The sequence below is a fragment of the Chlorocebus sabaeus genome, chromosome 11, assembly GCF_047675955.1.
Source record: "Chlorocebus sabaeus isolate Y175 chromosome 11, mChlSab1.0.hap1, whole genome shotgun sequence".
In the NCBI taxonomy this organism is placed as follows: Eukaryota; Metazoa; Chordata; class Mammalia; order Primates; family Cercopithecidae; genus Chlorocebus; species Chlorocebus sabaeus.
Window position 1 is genome coordinate 73506704 of NC_132914.1, and position 15720 is coordinate 73522423.

Here is a 15720-nt window from a genome sequence, read left to right on the forward strand (position 1 = left end):
TAAAAGCAAAAATAGATTGTTTTGGAGAAGGATTTCTACCTCAAGACTGTAATATAGAAACCTTGCCTGAATTTCCAACCTATGGAATTGCCCTACAGATTTCAGATTTACCAGCCCCCTACCACCACAGCCTTCTAATATTCACATTATTTTCAATGTTCAATTTCTGCAGTGTATAATAGCTTGCTTCATAACTGACAAACTAGTGGTATATGTTCGCTTCATTGTCAAATCCACTAAATTAACACATCATCATGATTTTTGCCCTTTGCAGTGTTTTCCTATTTTTCATTAGTTCTTAGTCATTGTTGCACAGGGAATATTCTACAACTTGCCATTCTGTTTTTTAAGTCATATATTGTTTTGATTCTGATACTGTATTTTTCAAGACAGATAGCAGGATCTGTCTTCTGTAATAACTTTACTTATTGTATTATTGATTTCAACAGGCACTTCCTTTTCTTCCTTTCCCTCTCTTCATTGTTACCTATAAGGGCAGCTTTAACTCTTCTCAAAGAGTGGAATTAACCCCGAATTTCAAAATAACAAAAATGTACACAGTAGACGTGATAGCGCTGAGTAGGGGCTCTGAGACATAACCAATGGTCAGAATGGTTTTTGCTGCTATGTGAGGCACACATGACAAAAGCCACACTGACAAAAGAGCTTCTGTTTTTCAGAGCCTTTTAAATTTTATAATTATAGAGAAAGGATTATGAATCTGTACCTGCCTCCTGCTAAAATGTCACACATTTTGAAATGTACTTGTCCTTGTTTGACTAAGCATTAAGACAAAGTGTTCTCTGAAACGAGAGCTCTTCTTGCCACCCACTTGTGTTACACATAGGACATTAATGAGGCGACTGTGATCTCATCCTCCTGGCTTGCCTTCCTTGGCTCAGATTCCAGAGAAGCAGCCGTCAGGGCCTCCAGATCCTTTGGGCTGAGCTGACTGATGAGCTTACCACGGGACTCACAGCTCCTTGCTGCTCCAACATTTTGAGTTCTGGATAAGCTAGTACCCCAAAGGAGTCCTTTTTACTACCAATACTGAATTCTCCAAGAGCTTCCCTCACTCTCTTAGGGCCTCTACTGCCCAAATGCTGGTCCCCGGTGAATATGCCTTCTCAGTCCCCAACTCTATGCCATCTGGTAGGAATACAGGGAGCTGGAGGGATTTATGGCTCAGGGATCCTGCACACCTGAATTCCATCTGTCCTGCAGTAAATGATATACACAGAAAAGGATGATGGGCAAAAAGGCATTTTCTATTTAGCTGGGCTCTGGCTCAGGCTCCAGTGTAGACTCTTGTGAACTGGAGTAGACCACATGCAACTTGGTGAATGTATTTTGCCTAGACCAGGCTCAGCTCTTAGGCTTTTGTCTCAGGCTCTGGCCCTGTAAAAGAAAAGGCATCCTGAAGCCTACAGCATGGCCACACCCTTCCCTGTTGGGAGTGAAATGAGAGGAAGTGGAGGGAGCAGGAGGAGCTGCTAAAATCTTGTCAACAGCATCTCTGTTTTTTATCTTTGACCCATTATTCAATAGGCTTAACATCCAGGCCCATCTTCTCTGACCTCTTAGGATAAAAAGAGCCCAAAGAGTCAGTGTCAGCAGAACGTTTTTCCACGAACTGACTGGTTTAACGTTTTCCACTAAGACTGTAAACCCCAAGAAGGGTTCAGTGACCCTTCTTGCCCTTGATCATGTTCTTGAGGGAAAAGCAAAGGTAGCAGGAATGTGGAACTCTGAGCTGCTTATGGCCAACCTAGGGGATGCTTTATGAAGTGATGGTTGATTAAATTAAAATGGAACAAGACTTCCTATAATCACAATCATCCTCTACCTCAGAATGTAGCACAAAAGATACCACTGAAGTCATTTGCTTCCTTGCTACCTTGGAGGAGAAACAAAAATCTCTCTAGCTTTGAGCTGTTGGCTAACTGAGGCAGTAAGAGGTGTAAACGCTTTGGAAACCTGGGATCCAAATAAGTCCCAACTTCCTTTTCACTTGTGTTCCCTTCTCTACTTCGGGAAGCAAATCGGAGACATTGAAGATGGTGGCACTGCCAAATATATCAGACCTCAACATGTACTCTATAGTAAAGGTTACCCTTCAACAAAAAAGAGCACTACCACAAAATACTTATTCTCATCTTACTCTCTGAATTAAAATCCTGACCTGAGGCACTTCTCTGTCTGCATTATTTTCAGAAGAGTCTAGATCTGAAATCTAATTATATTGCATATTAGAACACCAATAATGATGTTATTCCATCAAGCCCTGTCATACTTTGCAGGCCACATTCTTTTGGCCCAGATTTGTCTTCATTCATGTTACTTGAATCATCTTGATGAAATGCTCTGAATCTGTCTTGCAGAAAGTTTATTTTGATATGTGATCTGATGCAGACCTATTCTCAAGGTCTATTCTCAAGACCTTGGAAACTTACTGGTAATAGGCAAAGTCATTTGCTAATTGAAATTCAATCAATGATTAGCCAAGGATATTCTTTTGTTCAATTATCTTATGATAGCTGACCAGATGCAGTGGCTCATGCCTGTAATCCCAACACTCTGGGAGGCCAAGGCAGGAGGATCACTTGAGCCCAAGAGTTCAATACCAGCCTAGGCAACACGGAAGACCCTGTCTCAAACTGCCCCCACCAAAAAAAAAAAAAAAGAAGAAGAATTTGTGATAGTAGTCTGAAAAGCCACCTCTATATAATTAATACAAAATCTATTTTTGGTATTGGTGTAAGTGAAGGTTTAACACCTTCCATGAATTACAAGTTCAAGCAAGAGATGCTTTAATTTCAGCTCTTTACCTGGATGCCAAGAAATTGCCAGAATTTTCTAAAGCCTAATTTGATATTAATAATCCCATTTTACAGATGAAGAAACTAAGGCACAAAGAGGTACAATACAAGGCTCAAATTTATGTAACTATTAAAGCTAGTGTTTGAACTTAGAGAACTCACTGGTGGAAACTATGTTCTTAACCATCGTGCAAAACTGCTTCTCACTAAAACTCTACCTTGCCAAGGGCTCTGAGGCCTTCCATGATCTGACCCTTCACATTTCTTGGGTCTCATTTTCTTCTAAGCTCACTCTGCTCCAGTTGAACTCGACTGCTTGCAGTTCCTTGAATATTTCCAATACACCCCCACTTCAGGCCTCTGAAACTACTGTCCTCTCTTCTCCTTATCACCAGATATCCTCACGACATCTTTCTCACCTCTTCTGGTGTCTAATCAAAAGTCACCTCAACAAAGTAGCCTTCCTTGACCTCTCCATCCATAAATGAATCTTTTTTCCCCTGCTTTCTCACTGGCTACTCTTTTAACCTCCATTATTTACCTTCATAGCACTTATTAAATATTATATATTTACTGATTCTTTTGTTTATTGTATAGACCAGAAAATGAACCCATAGTGAAATTTGGTTTGGGTGGAGAATTTGGCTGTTGTTTTCACTGCTGTGTTACCAGCTCCTACAACAGACCTAGCACATAGTAAGCACTCAATAAGTATTTGCTTGATGAAAGAAGGGAGGAAGGAAGGAAGGGAAGACTAGAGTGAAAGTAAGGAAAATTAATTAATTAATGAAGATTATAACATTGGTTGGGTATTCAGTAAGTATTTCCAATCTCAATCACACTAGCATGTAACTTTCATTATTTCTTACCTGTACCTCGAAAGATTTCCTATGTCATTTCCTGAAGTGGCTAAGGATTCTAGCTCTTCCAAAGTGCCTAGGGATGGGCACAATATAAATTAGTTATTTGTTGCTACACTTACAAACTTTAGTATTTATTAAGCACTTAACAGGGCCCATGCACTGGGCTAAGCACTTTACACGGCTTATCTCACTTTACTGCCATCTTAGGGCTTTTGAATTTTAATAGGAAAGGAGTAAGGACGGTGTCTACATATGTGAGCCCTGGGGTCAGCCTGCCCAGACTTAAATCCTAGACGCGCATTGGGTTACTGTATGGCTCCTCTCTGCTTATCATCTATAAAGAAGATATATTAACTGTTCATATGTAACAGAGTAGTTCTAAGATTTAAATGAGATTGTGCAGGTGAAGCACTTGCGACAGAGTCTGTCTGGCACATGGCAAACAGTAAAAAATCTCAGCTACCATTATGACCACTTTCCAGAGCAGAAACTGAGGCTGAAAGTCAGTATACACCTTGTCCTAGGCCACAAACAACTGAAAAATAGGACTGAGATTTAAACCTGCTGTTGTTTAATACCAATGTTCTGTTTTGTTTTGTTTTTTGACTAGACTGCTTTTCTGTCTCTTTTAGTCTAGCTCTTTGTTCAAAAGTCCTCCAGGGAAGTAGGTACAGTGTAGAAAATTGTATCTGTCACCCAGGCAAACACGTGAGTAATGTGAGGCAAACACAGCTCACTGCAGCCTCAACCTCCCGGGCTCAAGTGATCTTTGCGCCTCAGCCTCTCGAGTAGCTAGGACTACAGGTATACCACCATGCCTGACTAACTTTTTATTTTTGTAGAGACAGGGTCTCTTCATGTTGCCAAGGCTGGTCTTGAACTCCTAGCCTCAAGCGATCCACCTGCCTCTGTCTCCCAAAGTGCTGAGTTTACAGGCACGAGTCACCATGTCTGGCCAACTTTCTTGACTAGTATTCTCTTTTAAGATATTAGAGGCAAGTGTTAAGAGGTTACACAGGGGATTGTTATATATTGGTAAAACTAGGCTGGATGGTGGTGACTTTGAGGTCTGTAAATATTTACGCGTCTGTCCCCCACCCCAAAAAAAATCACTTTTTCTCCCATGATGAATTGATTATCTAAATGTGAAAGGGAAAATAATTCTTCTAGAAGAAAGTTTACCAGAACACCTTTATGATTTGGAGCTAGGCAAAGATTTCTTAGGACACAAAGAACATTAGCCATAAATAAAATAAGTTGGACTTTATAAAATTAAGAGTTTCTTTTCACCAAAAGATATTAAGAGAAATGAAAAGGGAAGCCACAGAGTAGGAAAAGATATTTATGGCTGGGAGCGGTGACTCACGCCTGTATTCCCAGCACTTTGGGAGGCTGAGGTGGACAGATCACTTGAGGTCAGGAGTTCAAGACTAGTCTGGTCAACATGATGAAATCCCATCTCTACTGAAAAAAAAAAAAAAAAAAAAAATTAACCACGTGTGGTGGTGCATACCTGTGATCCCAGCTACACAGGAGGCTGAGGCATGAGAACTGCTTGAACCCAGGTGACAGAGGCTGCAATGAGCCGAGATCATGCCACTGCACTCTAGCCTGGGCAACAGAGCAAGACCCTGTCTCAAAAAAAAAAAAAAAAAAAAAAAAGGAAAAGATATTTGCAACACTTACAACCAACAAAGGTGTCTTAGCCACAATCTATAAAGAAACCTACAAGTCAATAAGAAAAAGCCAGGTGACTCAATAGAAAAGTGGACAAAAGACAGACATACACTTCACAAAAGAGCTCATTAAGATGATCAATAAACACAATAGTTATTTGTTTTTATTTCCATCAAGAATGTAGAATTCTCAACTAATATCCAAGTTTCAAAAAATCCAGAAAAGTCAATACTGTGCTGATGCTGTCAGATAATCAACTGTAGACAAGACAGTATTCATGCCTGCAAGGATCAGCCCATTGAAAGATAATGCAATGAAGTGCTAGGCATTAGTGTAAAGAAAAGGTTTAAAGCACATGGTAGTAACATAGCTTAATTCAGAATAAAGGAACAAGGAGTCCGCAGAGGAGGTGACAAATGAGCTGTGCTCTGCTGGAAGGGCATGAGTGGGCTGACAATGTGTACCTCCCGACATGAGGGGACTTGCAAGTGTTGGAAGTGGAAGGAGTACAATAGGAGCAAGTCTGACAATCCTCTCAAAGTGGCACCTTCTCAATGATTGGTAAGACGTGGGGCTAGAAACATCAGGGGTCGCTCTGACAGCACTCAAAGAATAAAGGGGTGGAAAGATATTTCCCCTGTCATGAACTTACTCCATCCCCCAGTGGAACAGATCCCACCCCTGTTCTGACTCTTGTTCTCCCGTCTCTTCTCCCTCCCCTCAGTTTCCAGCTGAAATAGAGATCCCTCTCGATGGTTGTACATTTTCTTCAGGGGTCGGGGTTGAGCTGCTATTATTACAGCCTGTTTGAGCTTCCTTCTTACTTCTTCAGTGAATTCACCTCTGTAGGTCATCAGCCTTTAGCCCCTGGGAACATCAGGACAGGTAGAATATGCATAATTTCAGCTAATTTATCCTGCCAGTGAGACACAACTGTGGCTTCTTTAAAAGATCTCAGTGTCAGGCTTCACAGAAATAATGAAAATACTGTCGGCCAGTTGGCAAGAATTTCAAAGCAGCCCGTTTATGTCTGGCGGCGAGGGCACCCGAGGTTGGCCTCCTTTGCTGTCAGCCATTCAGTTCAAGACAAAGAGCATGACTGTTCTTCTCTAGAAATCAGCAAAACTCTCCTGGAGCCATTTAGTAACAGGATTTCTTTAGGACACATTATGTGATCTTCCAGTATAAATAAATAATTTCCTAGCAAGTCTTAAATGGAATTGCAGGGACGCTCAACACAGAACCAAGCACAGGTATGAGATGCTCACTAACGTGTTTTGTTCCAGTTCATCTTGGACTGTAAGGATTTGGGTAGGCCATTTTTTTCTTTTATTATTTCTTTTCTTTCTTTTTCTTTCTTTATAACTTATTTTCTGAATCATTATAAATTGTAAACAACAGAAATTTCCTTTTCTAAAATTTCATTATGGTCTTACAGAGGGTAGTGGGTAACAGGGGAGAACTACAAAGAATTAATAAAGATTTGAATTGAATTTTTGAGGAAAAAAACTGAAAAAGTTCAAGAAAGTAGTCTAAGTTCTTCAACAAACAACAAAACTTATTTTTTTTAGACAGAGTCTCACTCTGTCACCCAGGACGGATTGCAGTGGCCCACCACCACACCCGGCTAATTTTTGTACTTTTAGTACAGTCGGGAGGGTTTCACCATGTTGGCCAGGGTGGCCAACTCCTGGCCTCAAGTGATCTGCCTGCCTCAGCATCCCAAAATGCTGGGTTTACAGGCGTGAGCCACTGTGCCTGGCCAACAAACTTTAAAAGCAGGTTACACTACACCATATGGAAAATACTACTGGATATCTGCAATATTAATATTGGGATGAATAATTCAGCCTTCATTTTTGCCTCTAGCCTGTGTGCACATTCTTTTTTTTTTTTTTTTTTTTTTTTTTTTTTTTTTTTTTTTTTTTGAGACGGAGTCTCGCTCTGTCGCCCAGGCTGGAGTGCAGTGGCGCGATCTCGGCTCACTGCAAGCTCCGCCTCCCGGGTTCACGCCATCCTCCTGCCTCAGCCTGCTGAGTAGCTGGGACCACAGGCGCCCGCCACCGCGCCCAGCTAATTTTTTGTATTTTTAGTAGAGACGGGGTTTCACCGTGGTCTCGATCTCCTGACCTTGTGATCCGCCCGCCTCGGCCTCCCAAAGTGCTGGGATTACAGGCTTGAGCCACCGCACCCGGCTCTCCACATTCTTTAGATGCATAGCTTCAGGCTGTGTTCTCTGGGTCCCTAAGGTTTTCCTGGGATTTCATGGAGACAGAGGTGTGCTGTGGTACTGAACTCAGCTCATCAGCTAGGCTCTGAACTCTTATCTTCCACTTAAACCACAACACCTGTGCTAGTATCTGCTTTACTATTGGTGTTGACAGTAAGATGTATTTTTAAAATATATTTAAGTCAGAGAGAGACAGGTTGGAAACCTTTATTGTGGATTATTTCCCTAATCATCTTCACAGAGTCTCTCAAATGAACCTGCAGCTCTTGAACTCACTGCTCCTTCAAACTGCCAGTACCACTCCTAGACTGGGGCAAGTAGGGCACCCATCTAAGGCCTTGAAGCAAAAGGGAGCCTTGTGTTTCAGAGTGCTTTCCACAACATTTTCTTTCTTTTTTTTTTTTTTTTTTTTTTTTTTTTGAGATAATGTCTCACTCTGTCACCCAGGCTGGAGTGGAGTGGCATAATTATAGCTCACTGCAGCCACAATCTCCTGGGCTCAAGTGATCCTCCTGCCCCAGCCTCTCAAGTAGCTCCGACTACAGCATGTGCCACCATGCCCAACTAATTTTTTATTTCTTATAGAGACAAGGTCTCACTATGTTGCCTGGGCTGGGGCTGGTCTCAAACTACTGAGCTCAAGTGATCCCCCTGCCTCAGTCTCCCAAAGTGCTGGGATTACAGGCATGAACTGCTACATTTGGCCCACTCCTCAACATTTTCTAAGTCTTCTCCAGTGCCTGGGACTGGCTGGTCTTTCAGTGGCATCCAGACAGGCCACCCCAGCCCACATGGTTCCTGGTTCTTGTTTTGATTCTTCAGAGTGTTCCCTGAAACTCTACCTGACATACGTGGTCAACCAGTTGCCCCAAGGAACTCTGAATCATGCTTCTGTGGGGTTGTTCTGGGGTCCTGTGGATGGGCCCCTCTTCCAGGAGGGAAGCAGTGTGACATACATGGGCCTGTGCATTGTCACTTGTTACCTTGTAGTGCCATCTCTGGTCTCCAGCACCCACGAGTAATGAGAGTGTTAACAGAATCTTTTACTACCAGCCCCAGGCCATGGGCACCCAAGATGGTCATGCCACACCTTTTACAGGCTAGGATAACACATATTAGGAAGTCCTCTGGGGTGACCGCAGTCCTGTTTCTTCTGAGAGCTTCTGAGGCTGTTGCTGCACAGCGTTGCCTCTATTTGATTGATATGGTGATGCTGTGCTCTCCCAGGTTGGTCTTAAGGTCTGAGAGATGGTAGATATTTCTTGGATGAATGGGATTGTACTTTTCCTGCCAAGCCTAGAGGTTCCTTTCCTCTCTTCCCTACAGAAAGCACTGTGGGAGGCAGGAGTGTGTCCAACACTAAAAGAGATGACATTCTAGGAGTGCAATGATTATAGCCTCGAGAATTCAAAAGAAGATATGATTGGAATATGTGTTAATTTACATTTGTGGTACAAAAGTCTGAACAATAAATTTAACATGAGCAGAAAATCAGATTATTGCTCACATTTTCCTGCGTGCCCTGGGTAACAGGTACATTTGTGGTCATCAAGGAAGCACCATAACAACCTCTGAGAGAATCACTGGAAACCAGCATTCACAGGCAGCATGATGGATGATGTCATGCATGTAATCAGCACAAAATAACTGGTACTAGGAAACTGCAAGAGGAAAAAGATCTATATTGTTTCTCTACAAATGCAAAGAGCCATGCCACTGTGAATAATAACTGCAGTGCTACTTTTTTCTTTCAGTGGGAGATATAAATTAGCCAGGAACAGTATATTTAACAATAAAGAGTATGAGGAGATGGTTCCTAGACCTGAATGGGAGCTGATGGGGCCATTACAAAGAATCTTTCAGTTCTTTCAGTGCACTGATTGGATAGCAAATGGCTATGTGTACCCTCTACCCATTTTCTAAATCTTTATCAGTTAATCATCTTTCATAGGTTCATAAATTTATAATACATTTCAAATCAAATTGATTATATAGACATGCTCCCCGCACCCCACACTCCAAATTTGCCCATAGACTCACACACCCTAGGGGTGTGGGACATGCTGAGCTAAGACCTTCACCATGTCTTGCCTAATCTTTGGTCCTAATTGGTCTACCTCCTTCTTAATCTCTTCACTTTCTAGTGTATTTCCCAAACTGCCAGAGTGTTCTTTCTAAAATGCAAATCTGATTAAGTTTCCCTGCTTGTAACCCTTCAATATCTAGGAAACCAAACTGAAATTCTTTATTTGGTATGTAATTTTCCTCATGACCTGGCCTCTCCTTGTCTGTTTTGTCTGACTTTACACAATACCCCAGCAGTGACTCTATGTTCTAACCCTGCAACAGGAAGTGTTCCACATCCTCAGTGTTCTTAAACATTCTTCCCTCTCTTAGATTCCCTTACCACTACTTGTCTTCCTGAATGATTCCTACATGTCGGGGAATACTCAGGTTCCCAGCACCACCTCCCTGAGTGCCTTCTCCCAGCCCACAGAAGGAAAGCAAAAGAAGTCAGTATTGCCAGAGAGAGGGGAGGGAGGAAGGGAAGGTGGAGTTGAGGTCAGAGGGTGTGGGGTACAGTTCACAGAATCCCTGAAAGGATTATATTCTGGGTGAGGTAAAAACACATTTGGTGTCTGCAATGAATTGAGCCTCCCCAAATCTACATGGTTACATAGTCCTTTTCTAACTCCCAATCCAGGCTGGCTCTATGACCCACTTAACCAACAGAACAACACAGAATTGGCGGCGATGTGCCTGTCTGGGGCCTAAGTCATCAGAAGGCATGATCGTTTCTGCTTTCGTGCTTTGGAGATCCCTGGATGCCATGTAAGATGTTCATCTACCCCGCTAGAGAGACCCTGTGAGGAGGCCACATGGAAAAGGAGAGGCCATGAGACTACACAGTGAGAGCAAGAGACTCAGTCATCAGCAGCCCAGCTGAGCCCAGCTTTCAGCTGTCTTTGCCAAGGGCCAGATATATGAATGAAGCTCTTGGATGTTACAGCCCCATCCACAGCTGCGTAAGAGTCCTGTGAGATATCCATCTGAGCCCAATCAACCCATGGAATCATGAAAAATAAAGTTTCATCAAGCTATTAAGCTAACTGATAGCTGAACTACGACTCAACAGGTGAGACAGGGTCCTGGCATCAAGCATCTACAAGAAAATGTTAGGTGGAGGATGTGCAGCAACTACTATTTGCAAACTCCAGTCTGGCATCATAAAGCAGGACTCAGAAACTGGATGGGCAGGCAGAGTGTACCACTACCAGGCATCTGGCATGACATTACACACGCTTCTTTGTTGACCTAGCCAAACTCTCCCACTTCCTGATCCATTCTCACCCCTGATCGAGAGAGATGAGAAGAGAGTTGAAAGATGAACACGTTCAGTGTGACATCTACCCATAGCTGGGACAGGCAGTAAGGCAAGGCAACCATCCAGCTGGCAAGAAGACTGAGGACAGGAAGCCAATATCTGATTAGACGTTACAGCAGAAATAGCCGAAGCTGATTACCAGTTAGTCCTTTGCTCTTCTGGTCAAGGGCACAGGTTCCATCCCAGTTAATTTGGCTTTATTCCATGGCCACAGACTGAACCTTTAACCCAGCCAGCTGTCCTAATTGGATGTCCTCCCTTCGTCTGGGAAAGATAGGACAAGACACAATGTCCAACTCACAGCTTTTCTCGGGGAAATGCTGTGTGTGAGTGGGTTTGTCTGTAACAGTGGCATCATCAAAAAATAACTGGGTTCTAAAATGCATCCACTCATCTCCTTCCTCCCCACAGCCCAGTCTAAATTTATTCATTTATTGGAATTCCCTATTTCTGTTCATAGGACCAGCAGTCTTTCCCCAGTCCCTTAGGTTTAAAACTTTGACATCACTTTTGAAGTCTCTCTTCTCTCTGTCCCAAGCTAAACTAAGATGGTACACTTCTGCAACGTCTCTTAGCTCTTTCCCCCTTTTCTATTTTCACAGTTCTAGTTAAGGTCTGCGTGACTCTTAAATGGAGACTTTCAATACTTCTTAATTAATATTGCAGCTTCTACCCTTTTTTCTCCTTTCTCCAATCCAACTTTCACATCCCTGCCTAAAATACCTTCTGATAATGTCATTTTCCAACACTCAGTTCATCAGTGCTTTTCTAATACCGGCAGCAGGCTTGCAAACTGGAAGACAGTCAGGTGATTTAAATGTGAGACACAAATGAGCGTAAGACACCAGGGTGCTGCGTAGCTCCTCCGGCAGGTGCAGAGTGTGAATCCTGCTGAAGGCATTTCCTGTCCATATTTTTATAGCTAGTGTTCTGACCAGACAAACCACAAAATTCCACAAAATAAAGGCCAAATTCTTCAGTCTAACATTTAAAGCTTTCCATGATTAGATTCCAACTTACTTTTCCAGACACAGAACTTTTAATGACAGTATGTAGGCTCAGAGACAGAATGTGTAGGGTACATGGGCCACCACACTTCCATCCCTGGTCCATGGAAGATATTCCCACTAATCGTAGGACCACTAATCATGGTCCTCTTTCCTGTTGGGCTCAGATACAGCCTCCAGATCATCCCCAAGACAGCAGCTATGAGCCAGAGGTGCTTAACATATTCATTAAAACCTATTTACCATTGTGTACAAGCTCACATCTGATCACTTTCAGCCCAGGCCGAATCCCCTCGGTCCACTGTACTGTGCTTGTCATGCAGACCAGAGGACTTCAGCATTTTGAAATAAACATCTCTGTTAGTTGGTTGTCTCTGACTCACTCTCAGCTACCACACAGGCTGCTCTGCTGTAGGCTCAGTCTTGTTTTAGGTGAGTTGCCCCCAGCTCGCTTCACGTCATGGAAGGAGACTGATCCTGATCCTGGAAGTTTGCTCCAGAGAGAGAGGCTTGGATGAGGGTCTCATCTTAGCTAAAGAAGATTGCATGACAAGCCCCCATCCCGGTACCTCTCCCCAAACCCCTGCAGTGGCAAATGCTGAGGGCTGATCTCAGAGAGACCCTACCCCACTGACGCTACTGTTTCAGATGAACCAACTCACAAAACAACTGGTGCACAACATCCAGTCTGTTCATGGCCACTGGCGAACGTCATTTGCTGTGTGTTCAAGCTCCCTAAAAGCCTTATAATCTAGGCCGCTGTTTGGGCTTGGCACAGTAGTGTATGTGGCTGTGGGAGACGTGTATACTATACGAAATGCCCAAATGCCCATGCCACACAGAGTGGGTGGCAGGATTTCCCTTTGAGGAGCTCTATGTGCATTCCTTCAATGACTGGGGGTCTACTTCACTTTTTCCCATTCCACTGGGGCCTGCACATTCCAAAGAGCCCAGTTCTCCTCTCTGTTTGGCAAGACTTATTCTTTCTCCTAAAGTAACTGACTGTCTTATTTGTTTTAAAAGAGCAAGTAAGACAGATGCTAATAATATCACACAGACTAGCTCAAAAACTCAAGGGAGGCCGGGCACAGTGGCTCACACCTGTAATCCTAGCACTTTGAGAGGCTGAGGCCGGTGGATCACAAGGTCAGGAGATTGAGACCATCCTGGCTAACATGGTGAAACCCCGTCTGCACTAAAAATACAAAAATTAGCCGGGCATCATGGTGGGCGCCTGTAGTCCCAGCTACTCGGGAGGCTGAGGCAGGAGAACAGCGTGAACCTGGGAGGCAGAGCTTGCAGTGAGCCGAGACCGCGCCACTGTACTCCAGCCTGGGTGACAGAGCGAGACTCTGTCTAAAAAAAACAAAAACAAAAACAAAACAAAACTCAAGGGAGGGGAAGTGGGGAAAAGAACCATTATTTTATAGTTGATGAAGCCAGTTTGTCCTATGATCCTCTCAAGAGATCAGAAGCCTGGTACTTGCCCCAAAGGCTATCACACCTGCTTTGTGTGGATATCATGCCTTAAAGACAGGCTTGAATATAGCAAAAATTTAATATGATGGAGGTCTCCTTTATGTGCCACCCTAAATGCTACTCTGATTGCCTGCATAGGTTAACATGCCTCTTGCAAAGCCTTAGAATGACTGAGTCATTGGGGCAACCATGGCTAGACATGCAGCAGGTGTGACCGTTAATTTTTGGTGTCACCAAATGCTGCACCACAACTGGCAGCCCTGATCGCACAGACCTCCATGGTCTTAGCCTACTGAGTATCTTTCGTCTTTTCAGAATTTCTGGGGTTGATTTTTTTTAAACTTAGGAATAAATTCTGCTATGGACTGAATGTTTGCCCCCTCCCCCGCTAAATTTATATGTTGAAGCCCTAATCGCCAATGCGATGGTATCTGGAGTTGGGGCCTTTGGAACGTAATTAGATCATGAGCGTGGATCCCTCATGAATGGGAGCAGTGCCCGATAAGAGACATGAGATGATCTCTGTCTCCATCACGTGAGAACACAGCAAGAAGGTGGCCTTCTGCAAATCAGGAAGAGAACCCTCATCAGACCCCACATCTGCCAGAACTTTGATCTTGAACTTCCAGCTTCCAAAACTGTGAGAAATAAATTGTGCATAAACCACCCAGTCCATAGTCATTTGTTATAGCAGGCCAAAACTGACTAAAAGTTTCACACAAGAATTAGTTACATGTGAAGAGAAGGAAAGAGATAAAACCTGTGCTAAGGACTGGTTTTCCAGGAAAAGAGTGATTATTTCCATCCATACAGAGGTGGAGGGCGGGCATTATATGCATGACAATTCCCCCTCAGAATGAGGTGTTACTGTTGATATTTATCTTTAACAAAGACAAAGACACTGGTGAGATGGTGTTTGCAACTGAGGTGGCTTCATGGAAAAGGCAGAACTTAGTGGGAACAAACCTCTTTCCACTACAAGCTTGTTAATCATTGAGGATTCACCTCAACTGCAATTATAGAGTCAATTCCAGCCTGAGGTAGCCAAGGCCTCCCATCTGATCCCTGCCCTGGCTCAGGACACACACACTTTGCCCTGGGCTAGGGCCAGGTGGGAGGTGCTCATTAGCCTCGATGTCCCCAGACTGCAGAGGATTGCATTTTATAAAACTAATGAAGGATTTAAAGATAATTTTTCACTATTTTTCTCTAATTGATATAATCACCTTTTTGTGAGGAAAATACAGTTTAACCAAAGGAAGATACTATGTCACCTCTACACCTCTACAACTGTTAGATCACCCATAGCATAACTCAATTAATGTAACATAGCAGCAGGAAGGAGTCATGCCTGAAACAGCCTCCCAGCTGAGGCTCTGTTGGCTAAGGAGGGGGACAATGGCTGATAAGGTGGGGACAATGGCCGATGAGGTGGAGACAGATTTATGCTATTTAACAAGATGTTTGCAAAACAATGATCTAGTAAATACACTGGAAACTTACAAAACTACGTTCCTCTCCTGATCATTGTAGGGATTTTAGGGTGTTTTTTAAAATAGTTAAAATCTTATTAGGAAATAAGAATATTCAGAAAAGACTGAAAAACAAATCACAAGCTATTATGAAGAATTAATTAAGAAAAAGCCTAGCGAGAAGGCCGTAACATAACAGACATACAGCGGACCCGGGAACAACTCGGGTTTGAATGTGCGGGACCACTTAGACGCAGATTTTCTTCGGCCTCTGCCACTCCTGGGACAAGACCAACTCCTTCTTCCTCCTCCTCCTCAGGCTGCTCAGCGTGAAGACAAGGGTGAAGATCTTTCTGATGATCCACTTCCATTTAATAAATAGTAAATATATTCCTTTTTTCTGATTTTTTAAATAATATTTTCTTTCTCTAGCTTATCTTATTATAAGAATTCAGTGTATACTACATATAGTGTACAAAATGTGTGTTGTTTATGTTATCACTAAGACCTCCAGTCAACAGTAGACTATTAGTAGTTAAGTTTTGGGGGAGTCAAGTTATCTGTGGATTTTCAAGTGCTCAGGGGGTCAGTGACCCAAATCCCAATGTTGTTAAAGGCTCAACTATGATTTCTTTCATGGCATCAGTAGTCAATATCTTGATACTTCTAGTTTTCTCAAAGCCACCTTTTACGTTCATCATCGTTCAATTTATTTCCCAGCAAATATTTAAGGTTCTTATTTATTGTCATATATAAAGTTACAGTGCATCTCCTGTGTTCTGTCTTAT